This window comes from Etheostoma spectabile, chromosome 6, assembly GCF_008692095.1.
Source record: "Etheostoma spectabile isolate EspeVRDwgs_2016 chromosome 6, UIUC_Espe_1.0, whole genome shotgun sequence".
Classification (NCBI taxonomy): domain Eukaryota; kingdom Metazoa; phylum Chordata; class Actinopteri; order Perciformes; family Percidae; genus Etheostoma; species Etheostoma spectabile.
In genome coordinates, this window is record NC_045738.1 from 7,732,384 (window position 1) to 7,744,552 (window position 12,169).

The 12,169-nt window shown below is 42.3% G+C and overlaps 1 protein-coding gene and 1 long non-coding RNA gene across 3 annotated transcripts in view; one reads left to right on the forward strand and one right to left on the reverse strand.

Moving 5' to 3' along the window:
• The window catches only part of nkd2b (NKD inhibitor of WNT signaling pathway 2b), a gene marked incomplete at its 3' end in the record, with an annotated part of 26,721 nt that overhangs the window by 4,574 nt on the left and 9,978 nt on the right, over positions 1-12,169 (reverse strand).
• LOC116691588 (uncharacterized) overlaps positions 11,964-12,169 on the forward strand; it is a 1,915-nt gene continuing 1,709 nt past the window's right edge. Inside the window, exon 1 of the long non-coding RNA XR_004332508.1 lies at positions 11,964-12,060. This is a non-coding gene — a long non-coding RNA (uncharacterized LOC116691588). The remainder of the gene's footprint in view (positions 12,061-12,169) is intronic.

A 12,169-nucleotide genomic window follows, 5' to 3' on the forward strand; every position in this document is an offset into this window, starting at 1 on the left:
CTCTCTCTCTCTCTCTCTCTCCCTCTCTCTCTCTTTGCCAACCTGTTTATTCTCATCCTGTTTGACATGGAACTCAGTGAAAAGAGTTTGACAGAAGAAGCCCAGAGTTTAGGGAAAGGTTTTGTTGTATTTCTCATTGAAACTTGACTCTGAGAAGTTTGGTTTATGTAAAACAAACCTCACAAAGACCTCTCAGCAACATGCGTGTATTTATTTTGAATGGAGAATAATTGCCAGATGGAAAATTCCATGCAGATAGGATGGAACTGATTAAATACATAATTCCATAGCCATAAAACAAAAGCAGGCCAAATGGGTGGAAGGGGGAAGAAGCTCTGCTGTCATATGTGAATAATTTACAGTATATCCTGCATAAAACAGAACCACAATGTGTTCATAACCATCCCACACGTGCTAATGCCGAGGCATGCTGAGGCAAAGGCAACATGGTCTCCATGCGCACACACACAGAGCCATTCTTTAATTACAACAGGATTGTGGAAACAATGAAAATTAAGTGCAGTACAGCCCCTAAACCACAAGTATTTTATATTAACAAATGATTCATCTTATTTACGTCATCTCAGTCCTGTTCCACACACACTTTGAAATAAAATCCCACCAGATTGAATCAAGGAGGCCCAGTGAAACGAGACAAATAAAAAACAGATAGATGCTAGAAAACAAAAGAACTCCATGTACCTTCAAGAGAGCCGAGGCTCAAGTGAGAGTCTGAACATCTGCATGTGTTTAGGTGAACAAGCACCCCTTTTCCCTTCCCCTGCCCCTTATTTTCAGGGTAATGACAGCGCCAGATCCTGTGGTTCTATTTAACAATCTCAGAGCCCGTGATTATTCCTCACTTCAGAGGATGACACCTCCAGCCTGTAATCTGGCTGTGACCTTCACCGCTGAAATGGGGAGCGGGTTGAGTCTCCAGGTCAAGGCTCGGAGACCTTCTGCAAATTGCCCACCAGAGACACTTTGGTAGAAAACAGCGAAAAGAATGGGAGGTTAGCCTTGGGGAGAGGAGGAGAGGGAAACAGGAGAGCGGCAGGAAATAAGCGGGTGGAATAAAGAAGAAAGAAAGGAGCAAAGGAAAGAGGGCACAAAGGGTAAAAGGAGGGAAGGAAAGATAAGAGGAACAAAGATGAGAGAGGAGAAAAGCAGATAAGAGTAGAAGCAGAAGAGGATGTGGTTTGTTAAGGGGAGATATGGCCTATCTATTGCTTACTCCGGTCCTTGAGTGCTCAGTGGGAGAGTTGGAGGTGGGTTTATACAGACTCTGAAAGGCTTCCGGGAAAGGTGGAGACAACTGGTACTCTCCCTGGGCCCCAAACAAACTGCAGTCTTTAATCACCAAATACACACCCTAGAAACCAGACAAATGTATTTGCATCGCTACACAAAAAACACACATAGTTTCCATCATTTGTGGTTTCTGCAGCCAAGTTGTTGTTTCCTTTGTGCACTGGATGCTTTTATCTCCCCTCTTTGTAGCGCAGCTCCTTAATGAAGGGCAGTGTGTAAGGAAGAGGGAGTTCACACTGACAAACTGTTCTGCAGCTCCGAGGAACTTCAAAGACAGCCATTGATTCTTCTTATCCTCGTTCCCATGAGGGTGCAGAGCAAGGTATGAGCACCTCTAAATGGAAGACAGGATTCAGCGTTAAATATAATGAAAGAAATCAATCAACCAACTGCCAAAAGTGAACCTTGTCTCTAATTAAAATTCTGATATTAGGAGGCGTCTTGCTGTGTGCACAAGGAGGGGACCAGCAGGGCTTGAGTTGAACACATGGCTCCCCCTTACCACCACCACCACCACCACCTCCAAGCTCATTACATCCATTGGGGGAGCTAATGAGAGAGTAGGCTGGGTCTGACCGCAGTCTGCAGTTTAACGTCTAAACACATGGCATCGCCATCCACATCGCCCACAGTGTCAGGCTCAAATCTGCCCACCACATGTGTAATTAACTGCTTTCTGGCATCTAGCTGCTCTCATTCTTTCACTATCAGATCACAAACTGCTCCGTAGGCTACGCAAATGCGTAGCATTTTGGAGCAAAGTGTTCCTTTTTTTCCACCAATGTTGAACACCTAAAGCTTGTGATATACAAATCTACACAGTGTGTGATATTAGGTGTGGGGGAGACTTACGGAAAACTGCATGTGTGGGATGGACGCTTAGAGTTGAATGACAAGATCATAAGGTATTAGATCTCTGTTTTCTTGTTTTTTTGGAAGTGCACTGAAAATATGCACTGACTGGGTTCCATGTAAACAGTCTCCCAGACGCCTTGACATAAGAGACAGACAGAGTGGTGTGTGATGTTTATTCCTGTTTAATGCAGCAGTTGTGCCAAGCTTCCCTAAAGCCTCAGCCTACTGCCAGGCTTTTATGTGGGATAGGGTAACCAGGGGAAGCTTTCATAGCTCCCTACCAGGTGACATCAGACATCCCCCAGCAGTCTCTCTCTCTCTCTCTCTCCGCCTGCCTACCACCCATCCTCCCGCTGGAAAACACTGCACATCTTTGTTCTCACATCCCCCTTTTCTTGTTAACCCCCTAAATATAAGTACACCCACTTCTTTTAGTCCATTCTTCAAACTCTACGATGCACAACTGATTTTTGAAAATTAAATCTTCAAATACAGGGGGAGGCTATCATGAAAATTGTTGCATAGTTGCTCTGGCCTTGGGGTACGAAATATGGCAACTTGATCAGATGTCTGCATGCGTATCCAAGTACAAACATATGCTGGGAAAAATACAAACACAGGATACTCTCTGGATGCTTCCTCACAATCCTCATATACTTTAAGTTATGTGGTTTTCTGGAGTACTTAAGATACTTTTATAGAAAAAGTGTAATTAGTTTTAAAATATTTACAGTAGGCTGCAGTAGGTGCTAAAACTGTACATTTAATTCTGTTTTTGTGTCTGTGCAGTTTGTTGTCCAAACCAGACCAACAATCTCAGTTATTTCTGTAATTTGATGCAGAGAGTGTCTTGGGAGACAAATACTGAGCGGCTAATAGTGAGTGTTCTCCAGAAATACAAAGTCACCTGGAACCACCTGACACTTCGGAGGGCGCCACAGTAAAGCCTTGATGACCACCAGCCGACCAGCAACTGGTCAATGATTGGGGATGATTGTGGGGTCCCCCAATGATGAAAATGAGAATTGATTAGAATCAATATAAAGAAAGGAACATCAGTTCGTAAACAAACTACATACTCTTTCCCACAAAATGAAACTGGAGAGGGAGTGGGGCCATTGAGAAATAAAAGCCCTCCATTCCAGAAGAAACCAACCTGGCCTTGACTCAAAACCAGATGTGAGCGGTTACGCTGAAGAGAGGCAAAGTAAAAGAGAGGGAGATGAGGGGTGGAGAGAGGAGGGAAGGGGCTGAAAATATGGGGCGCTTAAGAGAGAAGGCCAGTTGCACAACTTTTGTCTCTTCTCTTGCAAGACAGTAAAAGAACACTATGTTGGCCTCTCTTGACGGCTGAACAGAAAGCTCTTTGGTTCATAAGGCGTCAGCTTTCAGTCCAAGTCAGGGTAGTTATGGTGCTCAGAGTCAACAAAGCAGATTGGCCTCAGCTAGTATTAAAGCACAATATTAAAACTAACAGCACTGCATATAGTGCTGGGTTTCACGTTCACCCTCAACCTTACCTTTTGAATCCTTGCCATTACTTTTTATTATTGCCTTTGTACACTAATTAGATTATTGTATCTATGTATGTGCCTTGACATGTCTTTCTATGAATGGAAATGAGATCAGAGCAGAATGCCATCCTGTCATTTGGACTGGACCCATGTGGCCAAGATGGCCCAGATATGTCCCTTTCAGGGTAGCAGGACTCTCTCTGAGGTCAAACAGGAGGCAAAACCTCTCCCTTGGCAGGACATGAATCACCGGGGCGAAGCCTCTTCGGTCCTAGTATAACAACAGCTGGGGAGAGATGAGCATGCTTGCCTGTCTATGTAAGAGCAGCATGTAAACCACTAAAAGTCACCCACTCGCCTTCAATCAGTGGAGACTATCTCCTAAACTTTGCATGCCCCTCCAGTCCCCTCCACAACCTATTACTGATCTTTCTCTCACTTTGATTATGACCTGATGGATGGCATAAACAAAGATTAGCATCACTGGCTGACCACCCTGCATCTGTCACCGGTGTTGTAATCATCTTGCCTTCATTAAAGTGGGCTTTGATAGGATTCTGTTGTAATGGGCTACCCTCCTCTCAGCTGTCACACAGGCAGCTACTGTAGGGACTTGGAAACCATGTGCTTCATACTAGTGACTAGAATCCCACTCATAAATCTGGGTTAGGCACATGTATTAAATTATAGAAGTAGTAGATCATAACACTATTTGATCAGTTAATGGAAAGAGAAAAACAAAAAGTGGTTTAGATGGTTCACTTTATGTGAAACACAAAAAACTAAAGTAAAGTTTAAAATGTGGTGCCACACACACTATGACTGCACCACAGAGAGCATGTTGCTTTAACTCAGAGGTACTAACTCTGCTTGGACTTATATATGACCAATGTCATATGTTTGAGTGTTATATGCATTCAAACATTGAAAGATCTACCCTTATCTAAAAATTAAAATAAAGTACATGGAAACTAGACAGGAAATAAAGAGTCAGGATTTCAGACACCCTGAAAAACAAGTAAGCAGTGAGTACACAAGGCGACGGCATATCAAAGCCAGTGTGGGACAGGCGGTTAGACTCAAACAGGATGTTCCTCTGTTTCTGGCCTCCATGTGAAATTCTGTAAGCTCCCGCGCAGGCCCCCGGGTCTTAAGCTAGGCCAATGGGGAGCGTGCCCAGGCCGATAAAGCTGAGGGGATTTGTTCCACATTCCACAGGCTCTTTAAACAACACGGTGTATCTGAGAATGCCAGGTTGTGGGTGAGATGGCTGAATTGCCAATAACATTACTGTCCTAAGCAAGTCCACCTCTCACATGTAGGTTCTCTCCACATGTGTCCAGCAGAGTAGCATTTGAAACTGATCAGCTGCAATGACCTCATATAGCCAGGGATATAGTATAAATCGACTCTTCAAACTGGGTGTCAGTCAGTTAGAAGTCAACAAAGCTTTGTAAGCACTCTCCACCTTGTCTGCTTCTGCTGGACAAAGCATTTCAACACAATCACTCTCACCTGTGAGGGTGCTTTTTGTGTACTGTAGTTAGTGTCAGGTTTCTAGCTGTCGCTCAAGTATTGAGATGTCAGTTATAATTGCCCTCACCTGTGAGATAACCACCAACACCACTGTTTTCACTGCTCGTTTTGTTAAGCTGCAAGGGATTTGAGTCACAGCTTTGAAAACCAGGTCTGGCAGTTCATAGGGGCGAGGCTCTGTGGTTGGAGGCTGGTGGAACTACAAGCCTTTCAGTGCTCCTGTGGGTGACTGAGAAATGTAAACAAACTATGTTGGGGAAGAACAGCTGCGTGCCAGTGTGGAAGAGCAGCAACATTGCCAAAGCTTTACATTTAGAGTGGATCACAATCTTTTTTGTCCGATGTACACCCTCAGCCCCATCAGCTGAGCTCTAGTACCTTTTTCATCAACAACACTTGTACCGTTTCAAATTTGTTCTTATAGTCAAATCAAGTTTGCAATTGTACTGCTAGTGTCAGAGGCTCAACTATTTATCCATGACTTTTAACTATTTCAACTGTTATTCCATATATTCAGCTAACTTTTTCTAAAGGTTTTACAGTACAGTTAGCTATTTTAAGAGTTTATTTATATTTAGCTATTTCTTCTTCATAGTTCTTTTTAATGAATTTTACATTATACATAGATTAAGCGCACAACAACAACAAAAAAACAACATTCCCACCAAACATCAAACATATCCAGCCCCCCTGCTGTCACTCAAGAATGAGACTCATATAATTTAATATAGGAATGTGCAAAATAGTATGCAAAAATATCACAGCGTACCCAATGCAAAGGCCAAACGCAAGGCACTTAGCATTGCACTATGAAGTTGAAATGTAAAAAGGCATTAAGGCGCAATAGGCAGTGAAACAGAGGCATGTCCGTTCCCGGAATGTCAAGAGTCACATCCAGGTACGTCAGACATAATAATTTGAACATTTATTCCTGTACCAGAGTTGAGGGTTTATCGAAAAAAAATAAAAAAGTAAAAAAAACGTTCTCTATATTTTGATGATTTTTTTTAAAGAACCCTGCAGCGTACATCTGATTTTTTTTAAGCTTCAGATTAGACAACACATCCCTTATCCAGTGGGACACTAAGGGCAGGGCAGCATCCTTCCACTTTAAAAGTATCAGGCGGTGTGCAAGAAGGGTTATTTTTAAACTATTACAACCATTTATTCATTACTTGTTGCGTGTCAGCTACCCATTTCAACTTCTCTGCTTCGTTGCTAACAAATTTTTACTTCTTCTCAATTGCAACATGTGGTGACAACTGGTTTATTTGAACTTAAACACCTATTTTTAATCCTGGGTGGCTGTATCTTTAACACAAATATGTGCATATAATATAGAATCAAATTACAATTTTATTTAGTATAAGTTAACAGAGTTTCTTTGAGTTAGTTTAGCTTTTCAAGCAAAAGTACCCCTGGTTGGGAATCACTGGAGTACACACTTGAATGATGCTGCTGTCTAACTCACAATGACTTTTTGGCTGCTCACTTAAATCTGAGGCATGGGTGGAAGAGCTGCATGCTGGTTTCCCGAACAAGTCTCCCAGCAGGATGAGAACAGGTTCAGGGTCAAAACCACAGCTCTACCGTCCACTAGTTACTGCTCCCTATGGGTAACTTACACAGAGAAGTACAGATCCATATGACTGACCATGATAAGAGGAGCTTTTTGCAGCCGTGACCAATTAGCCGGTAATGTAGCATGAATTTGCAACACATCCATCTGTGAGGTACACCGGGCAAACAGAGACGAGCGACTGTTGTACTGTACTCTTACTGCATTCAGCTCTCAGGGAGAATTAGGCTTGCTGGTCACAGACTGCCAAAATACAGAATTCTGTGCAGTAGGATGCAACAAATAACCAAGGTAGACAGGCAGGCACATAGGCAGAGCCCCTAATAACTCATCCCCAATGGCCTAACTATTCACAATGGCACTTGCCAAACCTCAGGTCCCAGGAGATATTGCTTGTTTGCATAATTGGCACTGTTCCTTGTTACTATGAAATATTTAAGGCTTCGGATGAGAAATGTCTCGGCTTTGCAGACTGCTGCACATTTCTTGACACTAAATATCTTGAATCTGACATGGAGAAAAAAAGCTGCTAAATATTTAAAGTGCTTGCACCTCTTTTATCTCCTGTCTCTATGTGTGTTGTTGTGTAAAGCTTTGTTTTATACTTCTGCAAGACACAGTGACGTGGGCCACCTCACATGGCGCACAAGTTACCAGCGTGCACAAAGACGTTTATGTTCACTGCATTGTTTGTTACAGCAAATGTATATTCTAATGAAGCAATGATTAAAAAAGGTTGAATATCTTGTAAAACAATTTGATTCAGCTCACAATATATTTACTCAATTGTAGATATTTAATCCTGGGACATATTAATAGTAAAATGAATTCGTTATTTTACTTCTCAATTAGTTCAATTGCTTTTGTCTATATTCGTGGCAGACATGTCTGAAAAGCCGGCTGGCGCAGCAGGCGCCTAGTTAGAAAACGTGTACAACCAAGGGGCAACTTCACGCGTAACGCAATATCCATCAAAATGATGACGTCATTTGTGACTTACAAGCCCTCACGACGGGGACACCACGGCAAGTATAAACCTAGTTTAACTCTCTCTGACTGTCTCCTTCAGCCAGTCAGGATTGCCAGTCTCAAAGACCACGAGAATTTTTGACACTGCGAGAACAGGCTTAATTCCAAGCTGTGAAGTTCCTCACACTCCTGGAACTGGACAGTGGGTCATCCCAGGGTCAAACCAAGTGTTTTCCTGAGGATTCCTAAAAATACACTCTGCTGGGCACAGGAAGCAGATGAGACTCCATGATATTCAGATGACGTGAAGGAAGCCTGGATATGTAAAACAGACTACAGGCAAAGGGCCAATGGCTGTAATGCTTTGGCATATGATACACAACTTCACACGAAAAAGGGGACAAAGTGGAAAGCTGCAGATGAACAGATGAGAAAAAGAAAGTAGCACATCAGCCAATTACTGTAACTGATGCACCAAAATCATGCATAGCTCATTCATATTTCTGTTGAATTATTCTCAAAGAAAAAGACTGGTCAAAAAACTAAAAAGGAAATGAGGGTATGATAAATAATGTTTGAAAACATAGCTACACCACAAGAATTTTAAAGCCTCATAGTGCAAACAATGAATAATAATTTTTATTTGTGACACATCACAAAAATATGTCAAGTAGAGATTTTGAGGCCGCAGTCTGCGAGACTGAAACATCTGTGCTTCTTCCTTTTGGACTGAAGCGGCCATGTGTGCACATTAGTGACCTGACAGACTAGCTGTGTGTGTCTGAAACACTGTTCCCCAGTGTGAAATTCTGGAACGTAATTCATCCATGGCACAAGCAGAGATCAAAAGGCAATGGTGCAGAGGGCAGCTCAGCAGAGCGCACAGAGAACTGCTGCTTTCACAGCCATACTTACTGGAAACCAGGACCGTGAGGCAATGTGAAAGAGCATTTAAACATGAGCCCAGTTAGCTTAGCTTAGTTGCTAGTATATTCTTATCTTATCTCAGGTAAAAAGAGTCTGATGGGGTCTTGTTCTTTATCACACAGCACGTCTGGAGGCAGTCCACTTAAAAGCACTTAGTGCAACACTTGATGTTTGATAAAAGTCCTTGAAAGACGATTTATGCTTCAAAAATCAGAAGAGCTGATGTGCAATAACACCTTGAAAGTTGCACGATGATCAGGTTCTGCCAGGATATAGTCATTCTCAAAGCTGAGCACATGACACTGGGGGTAAAAGTTTAGATATTCTGATACACTGGCATTCTTGAAGTGATAGGATCAGTCAACCCCTATCAACATGAAGAAGTAGGTGCTGGTGGTCATAGAGAAAGATCTTGCAGAACTGCTATGCCTGAGCTGTATTCACTTTTAGGCAAATCTACTGCCTAAAATCTTCAATGTTGCTGTTTGTACCACAAACCTTCAAAAGCAGACTTTTAAGAGCAGATGTGTTTTAACAGTCTTATTTAACACAGTTTTAACACATTATGGTTCAGTGCAATCTTTTGGTGATGCTACATGCTACAAATGTCACTCAGCTGCAATATTAGAAACAAAATCCAGATTTAGAAGAGCGTGTTTTCTTAGTGAAGCACATCCTACAAGCAGATGGTGTCTCTGAAAGGCTCTCAGTGAGGGGGGGAGGCATCTCAAGAAGAACTGCTGTTTATTTGAAACAAGCCTTTAGGTAAACAAGTTACATGAAACACACAGGGCCAGGTCAGCTTTTGAAGTGGACGGCTCAGGAAAGAAATGGGTGGGGGAAGAAAAGAAGGCTGCCTTCAGAGGAAATGAGAACAGTGGCCTCTTTCAGCACTGTTTCATCCTCTCCTTCCTTTTTTTGTCACATTTAGAATAAGCACAAAAGGTGTTTCGGTTTATAAATACACCAGTGCAGAATGTGAGAACCGCTGATTTCTTATTTCTCCTAAACAGCAACCTATAATATAATCATTCTGCCGTCATTCTTCCCCTGAATTAAATCCCCCTGAAAAATTACCACCCATGACAAAAATAAACCACCTCCTTTTAATGGAGACCCATTGAGGGTTTTGATGACGGGAAAAGGTTTGTGTAACAAATGCAAGTTTTCAGCCATTCCCCATCAAAGAGGAATGTGATGTGCAGAAGGAGAGCCAGGCCTGTGCTGTCTGCCGAGCCTGGATCAGAGCTTTGAAGCTGCTAGTGTGTTTCAACGGCTAACCACTTTCAGATGGGACTGTGGCGTTTTATGAGCTGAGTTATAGCAATACCTACACATGTGCAGGCTCGGGGTCCCAAAGAGGGGGAGGCTCAGCTCAGAGCAGAGAGAAAGATGCCTAACTCCTCGGGGGTCTGGGTTTTGGTGTGTTTGATAAATCTTGTGCTATAATCTTCTATATATGAAATTGGAAGACAGGAAGATGGATGTTGTGTAAAGTATGTTCACCTATGAACACAGTTCTGTTACAACTCCACATTTTTTCAAGGTTCTTGAACATTAAACACACTTAACAAATTGACTTCTTGTATGGAATAAACACTCAAAATCATGAAAATATTACAAGAGACACCTGGAGTGTATGCTAAAAGCATAACGCCATGGCAGAATGATTGATCTATGCATAAAGAATACTTTGAAAAGCAGAGGCAGCATCACAACATTGAGTTACAATGCCGGCGGCTCGGAGTACCTTCCGCTGGGCTTTCATTTATTTATTTATTTATTTGCATACAGGAAGCCAGGGTTTGTGGTGTGGTGTGTTTCACTCTCCAGTCTCAAACCTAGCAGGCGGTCAGATTCAGGAATGTGGAACAAGAATGAAGTTCAGGGGTGTCTCTGAAAGCTTTTTGTACAAGAACAACACAGAAAGGAGATGCATTGTGGCATCACAACATGAGGCCTGCTGATGACAAAGGCAAAGGTCTAACTACATTTAACATACATCTTAGAGATTATGTCTTCTGGCAGTGCGGCCCTGATTATGTTTTGTCCTTTTGTACTGTATCTGGGGTTTTTTCTCACAAGAACACCAAAAGTAGAGGTATTCATGCCAAAGATGTATGTTCTAAGTCATTCATGTATCTATCAGCATATTGTCCTGCACACTACTATTTAGTTTACCCCTGCGCGTGTATTGTGGAATATATGTAATTTGACCTCTGTGGAGACAGTCTCAAGTTTCCACTGGCTAAATTTGTAGGATAACAAACTCTTGTACAAAAGAGGAATCCCCTGTCCTCTTTAAACAAACAAGCAAAACCTCAGCCTCTCTTTTAATATATACATCAAGTCTGAAGTGTTCTGTGACCCCATGGGCTCCACAAATGCACTATACTCACTAAAGATGTAATTCAAACAATGTAATCAATTAACAATGGCTATAACAACAGCGTATAATAACAACACCAACAACCATGGCTGAAAAAATATGATATTCCCTTGGCTGCTCTAAGGCTTGCAAAATGAAGTCCACTTGGAAAAGAGCTAAAGCTTTCTAAAGGGGAACAGGGGTTTATGTGGAAACATACCTTACACACTAAAATGTAATAACCTTTGAGTCTCCCGGTGTTTTACTTGGCTGGGAGACGCATAAGATCAAACACAGACTTGGATCCAGCAGCCTTTGCCAAAAATGTCAGCGCTAAGCACTGGGCTCCAGCTTCAGGTATTTTCTTTCCCCTGGCAGGGAGCAACAGACACAGACCAGTGTTAACCCTAGGCGGGGCTGCCCCAAACAGCCACCAGCACACTAACCATGAAGGGGAAGTGAGGTCTCCCCGCTGTCATCACCGACCATGCATGTCTAGGTCATGTAGTGTCACTGAATACCTGGGATGGGCTCCATTCAGGAAGTTGAGATATTCACAATTGCATGCTGGATGACTTGCTGCAATCCGGTTCTGTAAAGCTACACCGATCCCTCAGAAATACTTAATCAGATATCTCATAAATACCATGAAAAGCAGTGACAAGATGTGACTTCAAAGCAGTGCTGATGGGACTGAGATAGCTCCACAGGCGACAGAGCTTTATTCCATGTGTGCAGATAAGAGCTCCAACAATGAAGCGAGCAACTGTCATTTCTCTTGTCTAAATATAGCTCATACTATTCTCTAAATTATGATTTATGCCATCATATATCTTCCACCAATATTTTGATGAAATACTAGACATTAAGTATCCTACATTACATGCATTTATAATGGACACTCTCATGTCTGTACAGTAAATATGAAGCTAAAGCCAGGAGATGGTTAGCTTAGTTTAACAGAAAGACTTAAAACAGGGGGAAACAGCTAGCCTGGCTCTGTGCAACAGGAACAAAAATCGGCATCCCAACACCTTTAAAAGGTGCTGTAAGAGATATCACACGTTTTTAAGGCTACATTTTTGTCACATACAGCAAACATCTCCTCAC